At 36.4% G+C, this 11,789-nt stretch overlaps 1 long non-coding RNA gene across 1 annotated transcript; it reads left to right on the top strand.

Annotated features, from left to right (window-relative positions):
- Positions 1-420: 420 nt before the first annotated feature.
- LOC148051428 (uncharacterized) lies at positions 421-11,379 on the top strand. Its single transcript, XR_015700116.1, has 4 exons — positions 421-523; positions 672-802; positions 6,300-6,374; positions 11,131-11,379. It is a non-coding gene; the product is annotated as an uncharacterized LOC148051428 (long non-coding RNA).
- The last annotated feature ends 410 nt before the right edge of the window (positions 11,380-11,789 follow it).

The raw sequence follows: 11,789 nt of genomic DNA, 5'->3' as shown, positions 1-11,789 counted from the left end.
TTTCTGGATCCTTGTGAAAATGAAACAAATAAACTTTCAGGACCTTTATCTGCCAAAAGGGTAGTGTTATAAAGCAATTCCCTAGCTCTCAAAAGAGTGATCCATTGATCTCTGGATTATTAGCACCAGCCTGGTATCCTCCCTGCTGACCAGCTGTCCTGATAGCTTCTGATAGCTTCACATGGATTTCAGCTGTCAGGGGTCAGGTAATCCTTAGCACTGTTACAGTAACCACAAAACATTTGAGAATTTGCACAGCATTTTTCAGTTGCCCACTGCTTAAAGTGTTTTTTTTCTTACTGAAACTTTTATGCTTTTTCAAGTCATTGTATTTGAACCTAATTAGATTCATGTGCCTATGTAAACGAGGAGGGCTTCCTGTTTCCTTCTGCCTCTTTATTGGGGCAAGAGCTAGGGAGGTGAAGGGACAGATTTGTTGTATCTGATCTGATCTGATGTTAATAGGCTCCTTAAACTTTGTGTCTCCCATCTTAGGAACTATCTTGTGTATCTAACATTAAATGTTAAGTGTTGGAGGTTTTGGTTTGTGCTTTTTTTTTTTTTTAATATTTGAAATTCAAAGTTTTAATAAGTTAAAGGGAGTTTTGAATCATTTATGTATCAGTTAAAACACTTAGTGATAAGAATTTATTTTTTTTTTACCTTAACAGAAGAAAAAAACAGATCAGGAACTAGAGAGTGGTTTAAAACTAGTGGGAGTGCTTTTGTTGTTTGGAGAAGAAACCACGGAGCAAAATGCTCAAGAGAACTTTGGACTACACCCTCAAAATGCTTGAGAAAGGTAGGAAATGGAAATGAGACATCTACTGTTTTGTTTAGTGTATGTTTGTATATTCGTTGCCTTGTACAAAGACTGCTTTTTTTTTTTAACTCTGCTTTTACATTATCTTGTGTTGATTTAGTGAATGCTTGCATATTTATTTTTATATTCATTGCATAAAAACTGATTGTTTTTTGGAATGCGTTCATAGAGCCTGCCAGCCATTTGTTGTTGTTGCCATAGGCATCTGAAGAAGTGGAGGAAGTATGTACTTGAGTTAGCATTGGGTTTAGGGATTACTGTTGTAGTCTGTGTTAAAATAATAATAAATTTTGAGTTTAGCCTTTCTCTCTAAGGACGGGAATATATTTTAGTGTAGAAGCCTCTGGTACAATTTGGTTAAGTAATGATTGAAGATTTTAAGAGTGCTCCAGTTGACTACAGAATTTAGCTACCATTTTGAATGGTTTTCTTTTGCTTTTGATGGCTATAAGTTGCTCTTCAGAAATAGGTTTTGTTCCCTTCCTTCATGTGTTTTGCCCCTTATGGTGATCTGCCACCTGTGTGTTGACCTTGGATCACTTTATTTTCTTGCTGGAGGTATAACTTTACGTAACATGTCCTTCAGATGGTTTTCTTAGTGGGCATACTATCAGATTAGGCTCTCATGACAAGTACAAGTGATCAATTTTGTACTGGATGTAGAAATATTTTTGTTCAATTGTTGATTTTTTTAAATTAACTTCTGTATCTTTTCTGCATCTGAATCTGTGGGGAGAATATGCAATAGCATAGGATAAGTATGCTGTTAGAGTTAAAATTTTAAAATCAGAAAATGCTGCTGTTGGCATTGCTATATGATACAACTAATTGGTATTTTGGAGAAGTCTAATCTCCAGATATACTCACTATAATAACTGGGGAGAGGTTTCCTTTTTGTGAGTGATACTAACTATGAAAATAAACCCAGAAGTATTTGTGCTTCATTTGAGGAGTGGGGAAACCATTTTTTCTTTTATTCTGAGCAATCAGAAAGACAAATACCTGTAATACCAGAGGTTGTTTTGAACAATGCACATTTTAACTTGTTTGACATTAGTACTAGACTTTTTTAATATGTGCATATCCTCTAATTCTAAGATGATAAAAACACTGCTGCACTTGGAGAAGAGTCTGCCTCATAGCAGGTGGTAGTTCCTAGATTTCACTGAAATATGATGATGAAAATATAATAGACAGATATTGGCAATTGAAACCTTAAGAAGCAGTTAGTTTCTTCTGCATGGGCTTTAATGAGTATTACTTAACATTAAAAGTACAGAGGCTTTTTTTTTGTTTGTTTGCTTTTGTTTTGCACTAATGTGGGGACAGGTTTTCTATAGGAAAATAACAATTTAAGGTAGTAATAAGTCAAAATAGTCCCTGTGCACTGACCAGTTTTGATTTCTGTTTTAGTCATGTTTAAAAAAGTGTTTCAATTCTGTACTCATATGGATGAAAACTTACTGGAGAGTGCACTGCAGGCAGAAGAATTACAAACACGGACAATTTTGTATCAAGTTCCTTCCCCCATCTCTGACATTCCTTAGTGCTCCTTTAGACTCATGTTGATGACTTTAAGGGAACCAGTAGAGAGCTGTTGTGAAACAGAAATGCTGGAAAAATAAACAAAACCACTGGATCTTGTTTCCAAAATATGACTGAACTCTGAACGGCCAGGAACATGGAAATGCTATGCAAGATGTTTTTGTTATAGTATATGAGAACCCAAAACTTCCATAAAGAAAGAAGTAAAATTACTCCACAATTTAATTGTGTTAAATTATCCACAACTTGAAATGCACGTTCTGTAATTTTATAGCAAAAAGCAGCAACAGAAACTCCTTTTTTTTTGTTTGTTTGTTTTTTTTAATCCCCTTCCTCTGTCTCTGGTTTTTAATTTTAATTTTTTTCTCCCTAAGCAAGAATAGGCTCAAAGCACTACAATTGACCAAAATCTCCTAAAACTGACTTTCACCCATTTTGGACAAGGGCATTTAGTAGTATCTTGGTATAATCTACAGCCTGTTGAGCAAGGGAGTTTCCTTTATACATCTGACAGGATGGTATCGTAGGAGAACATTTGAAACTCGTGTTTTCCCTTCTGTTGTATCATTGCACACTAAACTATGGCAGTGTGCTGGACATTATGTGGTTTAAATTAAAAACTTTACTCTCCAACAGTACTTCTCCTAACAATGAATTTTCTTGTGGCAGTGATCTCTCTTTCAATAACACAAATCTGTTTTAGTGAGAGCATAATATCTGAGTCGCAACGTGAAATTGATGGAACTGCTTTTATTTTAGGAAACGTAAAATTTCATTAATGAACATGGACACATTCCTGTAAATGGTCAAGTGAACTGCAGAGGCTCAGAGCTTTAATAGAGATACGAAAAGGATAACGGATGTAGTCAGACGTAAGGGCACTGAATGTATGATGGCTATAAAAACATAAAACCCATTGGCCTGAATCATCACTTGCCAGGTTTGTTGGTCTGTGCTTGAAAATACAGACTGACTCATTGAATCACTTACCCATCAGGAAATTGGATGAGTCAGAACATGGGTTTAGTTTTCATGGCTGGGTTTCTAGGCATGCATGAAAGAAGACAGTGGGAAATTACACAAGTGTACCCTGAACCTGGACTATAGCTGCTTCTTTGCTCGTGGTCAGAACTCAGTAGTATGATTCTAAGACTGTAGAACTTATTTTCAGAAGAGTGGGGGTAGAAAGAAAATGCATTTCTCTCATGAAGTGTGCCTTACACCCTATCCCACCCCCCTCACCCCCCAGCAAGTTAATATTTTCCCGTGCATCCATCTGATAGTCCTATACTAGAAGTTCCTGCAACTTTATGTGGTCAGTTCTTCAGGTTGCATAATTAAGTCTGAATGATGAAACAGTGGAATAAGAACTCTCTGGAGGGGAAAAACAAACCCAAATGAACAATGGAAACACAAAAAACAACTTGCTTGTAGTAACTGGCCAACAATTCCAATATGAATAACCAGGGTGTTGAAAGAACACTAGTAATTCAAAGTTTGTATCTAGTGATTAAACTACACGGAAATCTTCTACTGAAGGGTAGGAAGGAAAGAAACAGTGACTCTTGGGCAGGAGGCAGGGACTTCTTTGGACTAATACTAACTCTTATTTGAGATGGTAGGAAATTATTAAATTTAGGCCAGTTATGTTTTAGCAAAGTAATTTTTCAGTCTATGAAAGCAAAATTCTTATTTAGCCAAGAAACTGCAGCATGTATCATTTGCATGCTGAATTCCTTTTATTGGTACTTCTGGCAAGTACAAGCCACTATGTAATGTTAGCATAATTTGTTTATAATGTTTATGACTCGCTCTGGGATCATTCACAAGGAAAGTGTTCTATAAACATTAAAGGTGACCTATGACTAGAGCAATTTATCTTATGCTTCCTGCAAACTTCCCTGCAGTGTAGGAAATGGGACTTGGATCCCATTTAGCTCTTGCTTATCCACTTCTCGCAACTTGCAGCACAGTAAGAAACACTAAGGTGATGTTTTCACCACCATCACTTATAAAGCTGCTTAGTATATTTTCCCCTCATATATGGACATAGTCCTCCATAAAGCTAAGTTATTGTACTTTCCTGCATTCTTGTTAGAAGGAAGATGAAAGAAACACCTAGACAATACAGGGACTGTTATCATTCATGAAAGAAGGCTGAATATAACTTTGCTGTATTGGAGAAGGGGCTCAGAGGTACTCAATGCTTTAAATTCTTGGTTTGATTGTCATTTTGTTTATTAAGATCAATTCACTACAAAAGTAAGCTGTTACACTTTAAATACACTTGCTTCAGGGAATGGAAGAGGTTCACTTCCAAATCTTGACTGGATTTCTGGATTTCAGTTTTTTTTTTAAATTGCTTACCAGCTTGTTGTAAGAATGTGAAGAAGAAGGAAGAAAAAAAAAAAAAAGGTGGGGGGGTGCAGGGGTGGAAGCATAATCTTAAACACTCCAAAAAGACTACTACTCTTTTTCAGAAGAAATTCTGTATTTTTCTATAAGGTTATCATGCTAAGATTCTGTTTAGTCTGCATATTTCCAGATGGCTGTAGGAATAACCTGATTTGAATATTCCAGTGTCCTATGGATGTGATTTTGTTCTGGGTTTATTACTATGCCAAGACACATCTTTGAGTTAAACAAATCTGAAATAAGCTTAGTTCCAAATTTTTGCCATAGTTACCAAATTGCTCTGTTTACTACCTTCAAGATGCCTTTATTAGCCTGGTGTTGGAGTGTACTAAGTTTAAAAGAATGTGACTTGATCTCTAGGTTTTGTTCACAAATGGAACTCTCATTTAGAACCTTACACTGTTACTTTTCTGGAACAGAAGTTCAGATTATAATTCAAACCTCAGTGATTCTACAATGTCTACTTAAATCCTGACATTTGCTTTCTTCTGCTGACCTAGACAAAAACTCTTGCGCTACAGAGGTTGTGTGCATGGTTCTTTTGGCCTTCTTTGTTCTAAAAATATATAATTGTAATCTGACTGACATAAGAGTTTTCACCAATTTCTCCCTTCTTTATACACTAGCTCTTATCCTAGCCCTCTTAAACATAGCTACTGCAACTGTTCTCTGCTGCTTTGGAGAGTCAAAATAAAAAATAAATCATGAAACCATCTGACTTTGAGCAAATTCCTCCCGATTCTAATAGTCTTTTCATAAACATGGGCTTATGAAACAAAATACTTTTAAAACAATGGGATTTCAGCAGTCCAGCAATATGATTTTATTTTCCTTGTCTCTGTGATTTGCTTTTATGCTATTTTTCATGACCATTACTGTTTAGTCTCAGTCTTTGGCCTAATTTACACAGCAGTGATGAGTATGCTGCTCTTTGCTCACTGCTCAGTTGGTGATTCTCTTGATTAAGCTTGAAGAAAAAGTCAATAGCTGTTGCAGTCTGTGCTGCCTTTACAGAAATGTGTTGAAGTCATGTATGGGAAGGGTACTTGCAGTGACATGGTTAAAAGGCAGTTGATATGCTTTGTTGCCTGGTACATGGGTGGGAATTACAGAAGCTATATAGTGGATAACGCTGTAGGTAAGGTGCATATACATAGCAAAGGAAAGACTTCTAACATTTCAGGGAGAACATGATGTCTTTCAGAAGGAAGAGATGGGATAGAGTCCTTAATTGCAACCAGAACAATGTCCAGTGAAGTAGCATGTTTCCCTGTGATTAATGTTACCTCCTAGGTGGTTGTGATTAACATTGCTTCCTAGATGGTTGTTAAAATAGACTGAAACTGAAGGTGTTTTTTTGGTCTATCATATAAATGGAAAGGAAAATTATGAGTGGGATTTTCCCATTAAACATGGAAAGAAGGAAAATATATTTAAATTGGAAGGGCAGGATTTGGACCTCTCTCCAAGTTTTTTATTTTATGTTTTTTTTATTTTTATGTTTTTTATTTTAAAGGCTGCTAGTACATGAGAAGCTCCATTCTGAACTCATCATTGGATACCTGCTGTCCTTCATTATTAGAACAGCCCCGTAAGCATCAACAGTTTTTAAACAGAATATCCTCTTTTGATTTGCCTCTGTGACATCATTGTAAGTTTTCAGTGGAAATGTTATGGCTCCAGGTAAAGAATAAGCTTCTAAGGAAAAGAGCTTCTTTCCATGCAAATATCCAACATAACAAAAATAAGAACTACAAAAATGCTTCTCATAGCAAATTTTGTTGAAAATTAAATAACTGCCTAGTGAGCCTCAGTAAGGCCTTTGACAAAAGGATTCATATTCTTGATCAACACATAGGCATGTACTTACAGCAAGTGCTACAGAAATGCTTATGTTTGCACTTGCAACACTCAGTTATTTACTGTGCATTTTAGCATTTTGAAGAACCCTTCAAACACTATGCTTCCAAAAATCTAATAGGCCTTACCTTAACGTTCAGTGTTTATCAATAAAAATGACACACTTGGGGGTATATCAAGACCTGAAAACTTGTTCTATTTAATTAGCCTATCTTAATTAGCCAGTGAATTACTGACACAGCCCAAACTCTCAGTCTTGGTCTTCATTATTACCTTCTGTTACATGTCTTTCTCTTTCCCCCACTTCTTTCCTACTCTTATCCTTTAGCGGAAACAAAAATGGATGAAACGGTGTCTATCCTTTTATGAAACTGGAGCTGGAAGTAACCAGCATTAATTTATTGCAGGGGATAGAAGCATTTCTAATACTAAAGCAAATGTGCTTATGGAAGCCTTTACCCACTTGCCAATTATCCAAATTATTTTTTGGGTGATAAACATGGTTCTATCCTTTCTGTAAACATCTTGTGCACACAGAAATAATGAAAGCAAAGTCGCAAATAACAGCAATGAAAATAAAAATGTCTGCCAACATTTTTTTAGGAAGCACAGGTGTCGAACATGGAATACTTCATCAGATTTTATATTTGGAGAGGGGTGCCTAATCCAGAAAATAGTTGCAGATAATTTTTGTTTTAACTTTTATTTTTTTTGTAAATCTGTCTCCTTAGGGGAAAAATTACTTTAAAGCAATAAAATTTGAAGACTTTGGCAAAACAAACATAGAATCATTTAGGTTGGAAAAGACGTTTAAGATCAACAAGTCCAACAGTCAACCATAACAGCAGAAACAACCTAAAATTATTGTCAGCCAGAGGAGGTGATAAGGTTTAAGAACTTCAGATTTTTGCAAAGTCTAAATGGGAGATTGTCCTAAAAGCATGTTTTGTGCTGCACTCTTTTGGGCCTTATATTTTAAGCAAAATGCAGATGGGTTCCTGATGCAGGAAGATGTCTGTAGGTACTTGACTACATTGAAGTATATATTTAGAGGAGTGGGATACATCAGCATAAGAGCAGACAGTGAAGCACAGGAACACTGCACACGTTGGTCAGATTGCATCATTTTTTCTCAAGAAACTTTTGGTGTTGAAAGAAACTGCTGTCTCTGGAAAAACTTGTGAAATCCTTTCTTCCTCCATCTTGGAGTAGTTATGTGTCTGCCTTTTGTTGTTGTTGTTGTTGTTGTTTTCTCCAGACTTTTAACCCCGATTTCTCCTGAAGAAAAGCAGGGGTCCTTCACTGTGATTTCCATCTTAAGGCATAGGCTCTTTATAACTGTCTCCACATCTGGTCATCAAATCTGCCACATCAGCAGGAGGTTACAAGTGTCTTAAGATATTATCAGCATGTATCTCTCCACTACTGTGCTACAGAAACTGTTGTGACATCATATAATGTATATTTGCTCAAGCTGTCAGTATTCAGTTAATGCTCCCATTTAGCACTCTATATACCCGAGGACTGTGTGGTAATTTATTTTACTATATTTCAATTCACATTTATTCAGTAAAGGAAAAAAAAAACACCAACTATCGGGTGAAATTCCTACATGCTGTATAGATTGTGCCTGTATCATAGTCACATCAGTGGAAGCCAATTTATTCTAGGAGAAAAAGTAGATTTAAATCCATGTGTTAACACATGTGAAACTAAAAGGACTCTGGTGTGCAGGGACAGAAAGATAACCCAAAGCAAACCTATCTAACACCAGTCATGGCTGCTTTTCAATGCTGCATTTTAATTTACTTGTCTGTATATTCAGCTCTGTTTGCACCTAGAGTCCTTTAGCTCAGGACTGAAACATATTCTCAGCTGTGGTAAATAAGCATGACTACCAGTTTAGGCAAGGAACTGACCACATTTTCTGTTCTTTATTTGTGAGTGTGTGTGTGGGGGGAACTCATTGCTTTGAAACTAAGTTTTACCAGCTCTGTTTGCAAGCTGGTTTTGAATCAGATTCTCCTCCCATCTCTTACCAGTACAGCAAAACAGAAATCAAGGGTCTCTGATCAGATAAAACACTCTGCTGCGGCTCGTGCTGTCACCTGAAACTCACTAAAAACCCCTTAGACATTCTGTAGTCTTGGGAGAGACAGGGACTTTTAAGAATGACTATTTATGGAACCCAGTAGATTAACAGGAGTGGATATAATGCCTGAGGCAGAGGTGAAAACAGCCACTGTAATGTGCCCACTGTGCGTCTCCCACTTGAAAGTGTTGTGTTACCTCTGAGACTGGAGACTTTACAGCATCAGCCATGTAAATGAAGAGTGGGGGACACATGGATCTCATTTATGTTAAGTATAAATGGAGGAAAAACATAGGGCAAACTTTCCTCTTCTGTCCTGTGCATTTGTGAGGGAATAATATCATCTTGGCCATCACTTCAGCAATAATCCATTTGCTGGGTCCGTCACAAAGGCCCCAGTTCTGCTAACTGGAAGGGAGGATGGAGAGTAATGCCTGGTCAGGCTATTCCTCTTCCTGTGGAGCAGTGCAGCTTGGCTCTTGCCAAAGTTCCCATTGTTATATGTAGGGATGTACACATATGCTGGCTTTTAAATAATAAAGACTACGAAAATATATAGAGGACAATTGCTATTAACTGTGATTATAAAAGTACATGTCTGAGTGGCAAATGGATGACTGGTTTGGTTTTTCAACAGGCTACTGTGTATATAATATGCTTTTTTTAATTGTTATTTAGAAGTAGTAACTGTACCTTTAGAAGGAATGCTGTTGCTTTTGTTTTTTTCCTAGTTTCACTCTGAGTTTCTTGCAGGGAGGCTTAGCTGCTGTGGTGAGAGAAACTCCCAAAGTGTGGATTTGAGCAGGCAGAGAGGGACTGAGCAAGCAGGGAGCCATAGGAGCAGCTCAGGCAGAGAAACAGGTTTCTGGGCAGACCTAACGCTAAGCTGCTACAGGGCAGAAGAAATGAAACTTTTATAAGGATTCAAGAGGATTCAGAATTGAACCAAGAAAGCCACTAAAATTTTCCATACTAGAAAATAAAACTGGAGGAAAGGGTCCTATGCAATACTGGACAGAGAGGACATCTTTATCTGCTTTATCAATCAGTTCTCACATTCTTTGTTTAGAGATATCTTGTTCCAGGTCACTATTTCTGTGACATAATGAGTCATCTTTAGAGACTGAGAATGCCTCGGCTAGTTTAATAAGCTCCTCTTAAGGAAAACGTGGTACAATTCTACCTCAAAGTTCTGGCTGTAGCCACACTTGTCGAGGCAAGATTAAGAATTGCTGGAAATAGGAAAGTATGACAAGGAATCACCAAGTTGACAAAAATTATTACTATTTATTGGATAAAATCTGTAAATAATTTTATATACTCGGGCTTTATAGTTACCATTTAATACTTAACCTTCCTGAGCTTTAAAAAACAACATATAACTTCAAACAAAGTCTCTTGAACTGGTCAGAATTAAAATCTAAACAGTGATCTGCATAAATTCAGTGATGTTCTTTGGTTTTATTCTCCCTCTCTCTCTCAACATTTACCTTCAGAACATCTCTATCTGCCACTTATAAATATAAATGCTTCTAGTTCATCCTATTTCTCCGCAGGACAACATCATTTTAAAACCCTTTATTTTGTAGCTCATAGTCAACCTAATAATATAAACTATTTAATTCAAATACTAACTAAACAATAACTTTGTTTTGTCCTTGCATTGTATATTTTCAACACTTTAAACTTGTTTTCTATGATGTTTCCAAACAAGACTTCTTATTCTTTTCTGACATCTGAATTATTGAAAGATTGCATCTTGACTGCAAAACTCACAGAATGTCTGAAAGAATCTAAATCTATTCCAGACAGTATAAATAATTCATGCTCAATTCTTCTTTCAGCTGTGGGAATGCTGCTGCTTATTTACAGCACACTTCAAGGGGAAAAAAAAAATTATTAACATTTCTCTGCTATTAGATAAAGCTGGTCGTATGTTTCTATAGTAGCTACTCAAATCCATTTACTGTGATGAGCTGTAGTCATCTTTAATTTTCTATATTCATAGTTACTTTATTCTTGCTTTACGAACTTAAATTAACAACTTCAGGGTTTTTTGGGGTTTTTTTTGTTTTCTTTTTTTTTTTTTTTTTTTAAAACATGCTCCAAATGAGATAACATTATCAGTGTTTTCCTGTAAGGGATCCCCCCATTGCCCTTTCAGAATCAGAGATGGAGAAGGATGTGAGAGGCAGGAGTTCAAACTTCTCCAGGCTTTGCTTTTTGTGTGCCTGGTTGAGGACAGTAAGTGTGTCCATGTTTAATATTCAAGGTCTTGGCATTAGTTTTCATTCCATTGTAGAATGAAAATAATGCTTTTGAATGTTTCTGTGAATTGCCCACATACTTTCCAGCTGAAAATCTTAGATTTTTCTTTTTTTTTTTTTCTATGCAGGACTTCTTTCTTCAGAACTGACCAGCAAGTCTAGCCTGTCCTAGTCAGTGCCCTGCAATAACTTCACACTGATTATCTTTTATGAAGTGTTTTGATATTGCTCATAACAAGTGTAACTTGCTGGATTCCCTTTAATAAAATGTGCCTGGATAGGCTCTGACTAATGTGGTTGATTCCATCTGAAGAAATAAAGGGGACACTAAAAAATAAAAGTTTAATATGCACGTACTCATGCTTTATTTTCTACGTTATCGGTATAGGAAGACTTGAGAGAAAACGTTATATGTAAGCTTCTAACTTTTGGATCTTTGTTTCGTATTTCAGATCAGACATCTCTAAGTGCAAATGTAAACATAAGTGTTAACTGTTACAGTTAAAGACCTTGTGGATTTTGTTTTGCACTACTGCTGATGTGTTTGCATGGTAACTTAGAGGACTGATACTGGAAGAAGAGCTGCTGCTGTTACAACTGTGTTATATTGACACTTATAAGCCTTTTCAGTTACATAAATTAGTAATTCCATAGGCAGAGTTCTGTTCTCTGCGCTAGACAAACTATTTCCCTCTTGTCACTGTAAATCCAGATGAATCCTATCAATTAGGGGAATAAGCCACTATGAGTATAGGACTATCCATCTTTGCTCAGAATAGATGTAGTA

This window comes from Nipponia nippon, unplaced genomic scaffold (genome assembly GCF_047370975.1).
Source record: "Nipponia nippon isolate SJK-2023a ecotype South Korea unplaced genomic scaffold, ASM4737097v1 scaffold_6, whole genome shotgun sequence".
Taxonomy (NCBI): Eukaryota; Metazoa; Chordata; class Aves; order Pelecaniformes; family Threskiornithidae; genus Nipponia; species Nipponia nippon.
The sequence above is the reverse complement of the archived record's forward strand: the minus strand, read 5'-3'. Positions and strand labels throughout refer to the sequence as shown.